Source organism: Accipiter gentilis, chromosome 9, assembly GCF_929443795.1.
Source record: "Accipiter gentilis chromosome 9, bAccGen1.1, whole genome shotgun sequence".
Classification (NCBI taxonomy): Eukaryota; Metazoa; Chordata; class Aves; order Accipitriformes; family Accipitridae; genus Astur; species Astur gentilis.
This window is the reverse complement of record NC_064888.1, coordinates 31,720,062-31,732,112: the sequence shown is the minus strand read 5'-3', so window position 1 is coordinate 31,732,112 and position 12,051 is coordinate 31,720,062. Positions and strand designations below refer to the sequence as shown.

General features: G+C 40.1%; 1 protein-coding gene across 1 annotated transcript in view; it reads left to right on the top strand.

Moving 5' to 3' along the window:
• SORCS1 (sortilin related VPS10 domain containing receptor 1) overlaps nt 1-12,051 on the top strand; it is a 310,095-nt gene that overhangs the window by 211,322 nt on the left and 86,722 nt on the right. The window lies entirely within an intron of this gene.

The window sequence follows — 12,051 nt, the reverse complement described above, 5'->3', positions numbered from 1 at the left end:
GAGTGTGGCCACTGCTGACTCCCCATGCAAGAAAAGCAAAAGAGAACTGGGACATAAGAGGGTGCAGATGTACAGTTGAAATCCAGACTTCTACAGCAACAGCTCTGTAGCCAGTGCTGATGTGCAAGTTGGGTAGAGCCTTGCTCAGTGCCCTGTGGTTGTCTGGGTTTTTTTTTAATTAATTATTATACATTTTGGCTTAGAAATATTCAGAGTCTAATCAACCTGAAAAATCAGATGACTGACTTCCAGTTATTCTTAAGAACAGAAAGGAATAGTGAAGAAAAATGTCCTGAAGTCACAACTTTTCGAGGAAAGAAGACTGTGGGGATACTCTCTCCTGTTCCTGGTGCTTTCTCTAAATCAAATGGTTTTGAAGAGATCAACCAGGACACAGCTGTATTGTCCAGAGAATGAGGGCTATATTCCAATATCTGAGGAAGGCTGACGAGTTGCTTTAATACAGACTGCTTCTAGGACTTTCTAAACTGGGACTTTTCAGGAAGAAGCTGGGACAGATCAGGAAGACACAGAGCAAAGCTTTTGGCATCAGGGCTTCTTGAGGCTGTGTTTACTTAATGCTGCTTCTTTTGACAGGGAAGGAACGTCTGGAAGACTTTAAAGACACTTAAACAGATTCAAATGGTTGATGAAAGCAAAGGTGCACTTTCCTGATTGCTCGCAGATATTTTAATTGCCATTTTACTCCATTATGTTGGCTTGTAAATAGTTTGTGGGTCACTCTAAGTCTTGCGAATAAACGCCACTGAGCTTTCTAGTTTTAGTCTTGAGAAGGCTCTGCCTGTAAATGATGTCAGAGAAACTGTAGTGTCTTTTACAGCTGCATTTCTTATATCTGTTTCCAGGAGAATTTTCTTTTTTATTCACTTATTTTTGGCTGCTCTGTGAAACACTCCCTCCTACTACCATCCCAGAGAAATTTAATCCCCTGAAGAACAACATCAAAGCAATCTACTGATGCCTACTGCATAACTCTAAGAAAACACTGTGTAGAGACAACTCAGCTCCTTGTAGCTCATATGTATTTTGTATTCTTGTATCCTCTGTTTCATTAAGAGGAGCATTAACATGAAAATAGAATCTTTGTTCAGAGCTCCTCTGTTCCCCCTTTTTATTCTTTCACCTACAGCTCTAAGTGATGCCCTGACATCCACACTTGTGATGAAAGAGATTGTTATGTCACTCTGTGGAGGAAGGTATCAGATGGGGGATGGCTGGGGTTAAACCACGACAGCAGATAAACTTAATCCTTTAGAATGAGGGGTGACTGGAATTTTCTTTTCTTAAAAAAAAAAAAAAAAAAGCAAGGAGGAAAAAGGGATCTGTAATTCTCTACCTCATTAAAAGGTTGTGAGGACACATTTGTGCTGGGCAGGCTTTAGTGATAGGCTACTATAAAACTGACACCTCTAATAATTGCTATAATTCACGTATCTTATCACATATCTGCATAATCTAGGTGTGTGAAAGTGGTATACTGAGGAAAGCATAATCCACTCAGAGTGTCAACTGTATGTTATGTGTCTAACAGAAACATAAAAGAATACACATTGCATACAACCCCAAGGCACTGCAGCTCTACATTGTATCAACAGTTTTCATGGTTTTTATTATTTCTCTGGCAGGTTCTTGAGATTTTGCTGTAAAATGTACTGTCACAGAAGAATGCATTAAAGTTATCAAGGTGCTTAGCAATTCTAGAACTGTGCTCTATGAAAATACCCTGATTACTAGGAAGGAGTATTCTAAGCAGTATTAGTTCAGCAGGGTAATACAGAAACAGCAAGTTAATTTACATAGATTATTGCTGATAGCACAGTGTATACTAATGTAGTTGGCATTAGGGGAATAGAATGTAGTAGATGTTAGTTAAAAGAGTTGGATAAATGCTTTATTTAAATACTTCTGAGTTTATTTTTCTGATACTTGGTGATTTTCAGCATACATTCCTATGGTGGAATTTTGCTGGCAAAGGCGCTGGTTTATAGTGAGTACAAATGTGAACACAGTCAGTCAATCAGTCATATTGGGAATTACTTTACTTTTTTTCTTGCTTTTTTAAAGTGGTCCAGTCATCTAGTCAAAGTTCAACAGTGATACCTTGTGACTTGCAAATCCAAATATTTGTGACCAGTAGTTGCAAAAACAGTAGTCAAAGTGCATATAGTTCAGTATGGCCAAAATACATATGCAGAAATTGCTCATTAAAGGCTAGATTTTTATTCTGGTCCTCAGATCAAGTCATGCCTTCAACCTGAAATTATTTTCTAAAAGTCAGTAAGTCAAGGTATCACAGTTAGAGCTGGCCATGAAAAAAATAGAAATAAGAGGTTAAAAAGCTCATTAAAATGTCTGCAAAATGTAATATTTTTTAATCAAAACAAGACACTTTTTGAAAAGATTCTTAGCTTATTCTAATCATAATGTAACCTTGAAAAACTTAAGGTGGGGGGGGGAGTAATAAAGCCAAATAACAGCAGTGTCTTAAAAACTAGCATAAAATGAACAATAGAAAAGCCCAGATAGTAAATTATATTATCAAGTTATAATCATTAACTGTATCAGTGCTATTGAATTTTTTATTATTTTTTTTTTTACTTCTTGGGATAGTGCACCCAGGCAAGCAAGTAGGAAAAATACAGAATACATACTTCGAGAAGATCAGAGAGCTTTAATGATGAGAGGGCTGGAACACCTCTCCTATGAAGAAAGGCTGGGAGAGCTGGGGTTGTTCGGCCTGGAGAAGAGAAGGCTCCAGGGGGACCATATGGTGGCTGTTCAGTACTTAAAGGGGGCCTACAGTAAAAATGGAGAGACTCTACTGGTACAGAGACTGTAGTCATAGCACAAGAGGTAACAGTTTTAAAATTAAAGAGGGTGGATTTGTATTAGATATAAGGAAGAAATTCTGTACTATGAGGGTGGTGAGACATTTGCCCAGATAAGCTGTGAATGCCCCATCCCTGGAAGTGTTCAAGATCAGGATGGATGGGGCTTTGAACAACCAGATGTAGTGAAAGATGTCGCTGCCCATGGCAGGGGGTCGGACTAGATTGTCTTTAAAAGTCCATTTCAACCCCAACCATTCTGTGATTCTGAGGTAACTGTCTTGATTAGACAAAAAATACGGCTCAGGGCTTTCATGCACTTCATAGGTGTAGCAGGCTGATTGGAAGTAAAAACATGTCATAGCATATCTCATTTCCAGTAGGGTCATGTGTCCATGATGTTAATGATTCCCTGAAGAAATTACAGGAGTTATGTCAGTTTGGTAAGAGGTGTTGCTATGTCTCCACTGTCTTGTTTTTTCTGAGTATGAGGAGGAGAAGAAAATGGATGCAAACATTGTAAAAAAGCAGCCAACTAACTTTTCCTCTCAAACAATACAAAGATATGCACACACACTGAAAGGGAGAAAAAGATAAACTGGTAAGCAGCTGGGAGGACAGATGAGTAGATAGGGCTATATTTGTGTTTCTTTTATGAGCAATGGCAAAGAAAGTTAATCTTCAGAGTAGAATTATAGAGTATATATCTTTTCTTTTCCAGAGGAGGCTAGAGACTGTATTTTAAAAGCTCTGACTGTGTTCATCGGAGCAGCTGAAAGAGCTGAAAATCAAGGGAAAGAAGTGTCAAAGCCCTCTTAAAAACTTCATTATATTCAAGCAGTTGGAGCAAGCTGGGAGAACTGTCCCAGTGTTCTTGTCAGATCTTGGCTTGGTGAGATTTGCACACCCACCCAGGTGGGCTGAGGCAATTTAAATGGCATGGTATCTGGGCTGTTTACAAATGATGCTGTGTATTGCTGAACAAGACCTTTTAATCACTGCAGGGCAACTGCTGGAGGCTGACAGGGAAGATGCCAATCAAAGGGCATTGTAACAGCCTGCCCAGAAAATCAACCGCTAGATCTAACACACAAGCCATACCCGATGAGTTGAAGTGTACTAGAAATTTAATTAAAAATATATGTATTTCATAGCTTAAATATGGTGGAGAGGGGCAAATCGCAGAGGAACCCATGACAGTTTTCAGGAGACCTGAATTAAGCAACTGACTGATTGAATCCTTTTTTTTTTTTCTGAATTGAACACCACACTTTTGCTTCCAGTTTGACTTTGGGATAAAGTCAGACTGAAGGTCCGAGCCTCTATAACACAGGCTGCTATTACCTTGCTAATATTTTTAGGCAGCTTCATGGCTGCCAGCCTAAAGATACAGATGAGCTACAGTCAAGCAATGCTGCCAGGGACCCGAGTGACAAGCAAGTCTGAAACTGTGCCTTTCCTTGGCCCTTACCATCCTGCTGCTGCTAACTTTACTGATGGTGAGTGACACACATTAGAGCACTTTGTCACCATTCAGTGCCCCTGACATTTACCATTTTCTCACCAGAAAGGTCAGTGTTACATTCTGCCCAGCCAGGGTGCAAGGAAGCATACTCTCAGTTGGCAGTGTTCACTAAAGATCTCACTGGCTTTTCTATGGATTTAGTGAAAACCTCTGCTTACAGTTCTCAGACAGCTGGACCCTGATGTAACTCTTTGTTTTTGGAACAAATGAAGGCTGAAATCTCTCAGGTGTATCTTGGGAATTAGGATTTTATTCCTGTCTGGCTTCTAGAGATACAAACTTGCCAGCCCCATGTGGGTCAGCAAGGACAGAAAAAAGACATGCAGCATCATCTTTCTGTTGCTGTGAAAAGCTCATTTAGACTCTTTGGATTTATAATAAGTTTTAGTTCTTAAGAAACTGATATCCAAAATACATATCTTTCTTCCCTAGATGAGGCTGAGAAAAATGCCCAAAGTCACACAGCAGAGGTTGATAGCCCTCTGGTCCTCTGAGTCCATAATAACCAGATCCTCTGGTCCCAGTAGTCTCTTGAGAGAACTTGTTACTCATAAACAAATCAAGATTTGTCAGAGCAAAATCTAACTCCTCAGTCCCAAATCCTTAGTTTGGCAGAGTTCCCCTATGTGAGAGAAAAAGTGTTCTCAACCCTGTTTGATTATGATGGGGACTCTAAAGATGGGGGTTAAATAGTAACTTGAATGTTCTCCTGAAAGCATAACTGAATAGCATCTTGACCATTTACCTGATTCTGACCTCTTCCTCTCCTTAGAATCTTGTCCTTTAGTTGTGAATAGGGAGAAGAAGTATATTCACCTGAATAAGCCTTTTGGGACTGAGGCCCCAGTCTGATTGATGCATAGGTTGGTGTATTTTGGTTTTCCCAATTCAGCTGATTTATCTTAAAAAATTATCCAGAGATACTTTATAAACGAGTACAGACTCCCACAAGCTTCAGCTTCTCTCCCATCATCCACTTCCCCCCATTAAAGATCTGCAGAAGTAGGCAGGCATCTATATACCAGGTTCAAAATCTTGATTTTGGGGTTACTCAGTAGCAGAAGCCTGTAGTGCTATGCAGGACCCTGGAACATGTCAGTCTTCAATGGGCATTGGACTAAGAAACTGATTTCCCCATATGCACCTATAAAGGGGAGCCCTTGAGAAGGTGAGGCAGTTGCATAGTAGTTAGCTGTGGATTTGTCTAGATCTACATGAGGAAGGTTTTTCTGTTGTATGTTTAATGAGCAGCAGCATACTGTGTTACCAGAGTTGACTTTTTACTCTTGCTGTAAATTACTTCCTGGCCTCCTCCAGCGCATACTGACTGGGCCACAGCAGTATAAGAAGCCAGAAACACACGTCTTAACACAGTGGGAAACTGTGATCCTATTAGACGGTACCAGCAGAGAAGCAGTAAATCAGGTAGGTTTGGTCCATTATATCAGGGAGCTGAGTTTGGAGGCTATAACTAGAGGGTACCTTCCTCCTTTTCTCCCTTCAAGCCAGTACAATGTCTTAAGTTTTCTGCAATATATGAAAAAGAGATGTAGAACAGGAGGACTATCTTAAAATCGGGATCTAGTCCTAGTAATTGAATTTTATCACTTAGTTTAGATCCTCATTTTAAGACATTCCTCCCGTGCAGCTTTACCGGCAATAGATACCTACGTCCCTGAGAATTCACATCCATCTATTTCAGAGTTTTAGCCAAGTTTCCTCTGTGGAGCTTCCCACAGAGCTGTGGTGTTACTGCAGTGGGGGAGAAGGCTTGGTTTGCTACTGTCCTTGAAGCTGTGGGGTATGTGGACATCATGGGATGGAAGGCTGTGGAAAATCCTGCCTAGGGTTGTAAAAAATGGTGGTGAGAGTAGAAGTGACTCCCCATGGCCTGGAAATCACACTACTACCCCCATTTACCTACTTATCTATTTTAGCGTTAGCAGCAACAGCCACCTGTTTTTCTGGGTCAGTGTTGTGAGGTGCTTTACTCGCTGCACTGCTGTTTTCCATCAGTTCTAGAGAACAGGTGACAAACTGAGTAAGGCATACCATAGGATGGATTTGGCCCAGTGGCTGCCAGTTGAATTGCACAAAATTATATCATTTCATCTAATTCGACAATGTGGGAAAGAATAGTGCAGAGATGTAGCAGAGAAAATCTGATTAGATTATTGTCAGGGGAGATTTACTGGCCAGATATAAAGAAATGAAGTGCTGATTTATGCCTGTATGGAATCTGGCCCTTTGCTTCTAAAACATGTCAGGAGAATATGGTTAAGAGGTGTTAAAACTAGAAAGCAATCTTTAAAGTATGTTCCAGGAATAGTGAAATCTGTAAAATTTCACATAATAGGGACTGAACTAAAGAAACCATGAGAAATTCTTCCCACACTAAGCTCCCTGGGGCAGATTCACTGACCTTTTTCAAGCAAAAAAAGGAACAGAGAGTATCTGCAAAGTCCTCATGGAGTCAGTATAGTAGTAAAAGAAAAAGGAGCCTGGAGGACTCTCAGGCTCTATTTTTGTCTATGCCACATAACAACTGTGTGATCTTTGTCAAATCAATGAGGTTCCTGTGCTCTTGACTAATCATTGGAGTTTATCTGTAAAGCTGAGAACAAAAATTTTCCTCAACCCCTATTTCTAATTTGGTCTGCTGGTCCTGTACTTTTCCATAGGTCTTGAACAAATCAGTAGCATGCAGGGAAGGTTCCTAAAGGTTGATTGTCAAGTACTTTCGTATCTTGGACAAAAAGCTCCCTGTTCAGTGCTACATGTTACTATTTTTATGAATGGCAATTAGGATTTAGAGTGTTACAGAGGCATCAGTGGAACCAAAAAACTGATGCTACTGAGGACTCCATGAACGTCACCCACTGTTGTTTTCCTTCTGTCCTGTAAAACAAAACCAAAACCCTGCCATTCACTAAGTTGGAATAAGCTGTCAGGTTTTTAACGTGAAGTGGCAGGATGTGTCCCAGAGGCAGTGGGGGAGCTGGTTTTGCATTGGCAAGATTTACGATAAGGGATTTGCATGAGTGCTGAGGCTAAAGGAAGATAAATCCCCAAAGGCAAATTCTACCAATAATTGAATTACAAAGCCATTATCATGTGCTGAACAGAGCAACTTTATAGCTCTATTGTGACAGGATAAAGCTTTTTAGAATATTTATGTTCATAGGACAACTTTGGCATAAGGATCTCTGAGAGTATGTTCTCTCTTCCACCTGTCTGTTGCAGCTAATAAGTCTTTCTATGTAATGCAGTATATGTGGAGATGGAGGTGTGCTCAAATTGGGACTGGGAAGAAGGAATGCTGAAGGTCAGGAGAAATCTCAAAATAAATAGCACGTTAAACACAAAGTCATCTGCAGAATGCAACTAGAGTCTATTGTCCAGAAAGAGAATCAGGACAGGTTGTGGAAAGGGGAAGAGAGGGCATAGAGGCAAACAAGCATTGTTAGTGATGAGGGATCTAACTAGATTTTCCAAGCGATGTGTCACTTTTCTGTTTGGTATTGCATTGCAGCCACTTCTAACCTACTCTGAGTCAGTGTCGATAAGCTCAAAATGGCCAGAACTGTGTGGAATCTCATTCCACCCACCTTAGTAGAGTCATGCTGTTATCTGTCATTTATCTGCCATCGTTCACTGCATGAAGAAATCAGACCTGTTTCCTCCAAAAGAAGGTGAGGGTTGGTTGTAGGAGTCCCAATTCTGCACTTGTTAATTTGCTCAGAGACGTGGGAAAGCTGCATAACATCTTTGTCCCCATATAAAGAATGAACAACATTCGCACTAGTTCTGTCTGTGAAAAGGGCATGGTAGCATTTCTGTTCTTCCAACCTTTCATTCTGGGCTCTTTGCACTGAAAATTCTGTCAAATCATGTTGTCTTTTATTGCTTAGGTTAAAAGACCTTTGATCTTGGCTGCTGTGAGCATGTATGATACCAGGAATACATATTAAAAGTTTGCCATCAAGTTTCTTGTGCGTGTAGTCCCAGATATGGTGTGATTGTGTCTGAAGTCAAGCATCCAAACCCAAAGGCACACAAAGCTACTTTCCAGAATGCATAAGTCCTTGAGATGGAGCCCTTATTGTCTGGTTCTTTGTTTATGAAAAACGGTAGTTTTAAATTAAGTATACCAAGTGGAATCTTTTGCTGTCTTCACAATGATGCCTTTTTGCAGTTCTGAGTGGTCTGACTGCCTTGCAAGCCTCATCAGTTCCCAGCATCCATAAACAATTGCTTTTGTCCCTAGAAGTGAAAAAAGATAGAAGAGGTGGAAACCTCAGGATAACAGGGTCTCTATTGAATTTCCTTGGCTCAGAAGAGCTGACAGGCCAAGGAAGCCAAGGGTTTTGAAATGTTTCAGAGAGAGAGATGGCAAGGGGTTGGTCACTACAGAAATATGCCAACTAGCATTTGCTGTGCAATGGGCAGTGCCAGGCTGCTTTTGTTTAGTTCAGCCTAGTTCTAAAACGGAGGATGATTTGGGGTCTTTTCCCTGTGCTGCTTCTCACGGTGGATGTAGAATCTGCATTCAGAGCAATTACTGCGCTGCAGCCAGTGATATCGATTTGTGAAGCTCTCAAGTGCAAATGACTACTTAGCAGGCTTGATGTGATTAAAATTTTAGGAAGCAACTTTGTAATAGGACTGTGGGGGTCCTACATTTTTCATAATGTGAGCATCTTTTACATAAAGGCAGTGGGATCACTGCCTTGCACTCCCCTTGGCTTTTTAAAATCCTTTATTTGTTGCCCTAGTTTATTTTTGGAGAAACTTCTGAGAGAAATCAGTTATTCCGCCACACCCCAGTTCTTTGCAGGGTGCTTGGTTTATAAGCTATCAAATGCACAGCACTTCTCCTTGATTAGCTTCTGAAGTGTACATTGACCAGGTTGCATTGACCATGTGCATAAAAGATAATGAAGTAGAGCAGGCAGTTGTATCAAGTTAGAAACACTGAGTTTGAGGCTTTGGTGTTATCTATGGCAAATCCATCATGTGTGTGGCAAATCCTTCTTGCATGTGTGAAGCTTGTATTTATTGAGGGCTCTAGTTTTGGCATAAGAACCTTCAAATCTCCAGTCAGGACTGGAATTTATTTGTAATTAGTTGGGTTTATTAATTTTGTTTCATACTGATGCCATGGGCTTTAAAAATTAAAAAAAAAATCTAGCCAGTAAGCTCTCAGCAGAATCCAGATGGGAGTGATATGTTTCTAGATGTCAGCTGTGTACAGCTAATATTGATTTGAGCAGATACATATTTGTATTTTGCCTGTCCTTTGCAACTGATTGTTCATGTTATCATTTAATATTATGGGCCTGACTGTGACCTTGTGCTGTCAGAAGTGAATTAAGCCTATTATATATCAAAGTAATGGAATGCGTATTTTCTAAGGTAGGAAGAAAGATCTAGCAGATAGGAAGACCTAGAGATGGTTCTTGTCTCTACCTCAGATGTCCTGTTTGACTTTAGGAACGCCCCTAGATTCCCTGCACCTTAGTTTTTTTCTTCATTTGTCATCACATTTCTAATTTGCAGGGGTTAGGAGATATCAAAAGAAAGAAAGCCCTTGAGTAGATGAATAATGTTTATCACCAGTCATGTTTCAGCCATCCTTGTTCCGTACATCCTCGGGACAATTGATGGCTTAATTCTACTTTGAGTTGAAGCTTCTGCAGTCCCACTACTGACTTTTGTAGTGTAAGACTAAGTAATATGCAGGTCACTACAGCTGTAGCCTTCTAACTTTCAGGGCTTGGTGGGTCCAGATATTTATATGCTTCTTTTAAGACATTTAAGAGTTTGATGTAAATTACGGCTCATACCACAAGTGAAAACAACAGTGACAATCACGTCCCATCCATCAGAGAGACATCCCATTCTGAATTAGCTATCTTTGTGTGAGAAGATGCAATAGAGGTGTTTCTTGGGGTCAGAATAGCACTGTGAGGAGCAAACTCAAAAAGCACCTGGCTGTAGACTCACAGGCTTTAACTAGGGCAACAAGCTCTTTGCTGGATGAATACCATTGTTGTGTGCCTCTGAAGAGACAAAGTGTTCAAATCCATGGAATATAATCCTTGTTTCTTTGGAGAGTTCACATCCCCATGGGGCTGTGTGAGGTCAGGAGGAGGAATGCATTGACAAAGCTGTACTGTGTCTTCTGCAATTACTCAGTTCCAGGTGTGCTTAAAGTCCGCTTGAATAAACAAGAATAAAAAGGAGATATGCCAAATTACAATCTTAGTCCTTCTGCAGTTTTTTAGAGCTGTTTGTCACTGGCATCTATCTATCTTGAACTGAATTGTAACTGTCAGGCCCAGCATTTTGGCCCTAAATCTGCTGATGATAGCAGGTAAAGGAAAAATGCCCTAGGAAGGTACTCCCCACCCACCCATTTGGTGTCCGTTATCAGGAAGAAGAGATTTTAAATGGAAGTTGAATGTTTAGGAGAAAAAGACCTTGCCATAAATGTTATTAAAAATTGAGGAGAGGTGAAAGCAATGCTGGCTCAGAGTCTTTTCTGAAACTTCCAGTCCCCAGCAAAGGAGAACAAAAAATTCAAACATTTTCTAGCTAGAGAATTGTTACAGATTTTGTCAAGGAAAGCTAAGGTTTAATCAGAACACAAATAGTCTTGTTATTGTTAACATTTTTATAATGGTTATTAGTTAATGCGCATGATGATTAAAGGCTGGGGCTGCCTCTGATTGCAGTCAGTGGGAACTGAATTAAGGTCTAAATCACTGTTTGAACCTCACTTTTGATTTCCTGAAAAATAATGAGGCTTTGAACAGAACAGCATCTAATTTGTCTATTGTTGGAAATGAATGTTTCTCTTCCCTCATGCATCTATTAACATGGAGGTCGGGCATCTAACAAGAAACTGGTTGTTTAACCTTTAGCCTTAATCTAGGATTATGAATTGGATGACGGGACCAAGACCAGAAAGCAGGTTGATTGTCAGAGATGCTGCCGAGGCTGCTGTACAACGGGATTGGCACATACTTGCAGTCAGTACTTCCATAATTCAGACTGTCCATCAAACTACTGGCCATTTGAACTGTCCAAGGGAGTTGCGAGGCCAGCAGTGGCAGTCCAGGGGAACCTCAACAATGGAAGCAAAGCTTGAATCCATAAACCCCTGATACGCAGCGCTCTATGTCTTTATGTTCTTGCTTGTTAATTCAGAGTGAACAAACAGTCATTTTCTGAGTCAATCTGATATTTCTTTTATTAATGGAACACTGTTTTTATTAGATTAGAAGTGATAAAATGTCTCAGGATGAAATAGGTTTTTAAAATTTCTTAATTAACAAGGTAATATTGATCATTAAGAGTGTCAATTAAGCAATGTGCATAAAATGTCCAATATAGAGGAACAGCTATAATTAGTATGCTGGCAAACACTTTTATCACATCAATTAAAGTCTTCTGTATCCCACCCAGAACTGCAATGCATCCTTCTCACCAAACCAGGAGACACATCAAAATGTCAGGCACCAACGAGAACAGAAACAAGTCTCCAGGTGGAAAGAAGTGAAGAAGTCAGAAATAAAGAATTCATAAGTACAATGACATTGATTTGATAAAATGGTAGAATTTCTTTCCAAGTTTCTTTTCAAGTTTATTTTAGGGAAAACTCAAAAATGCTTT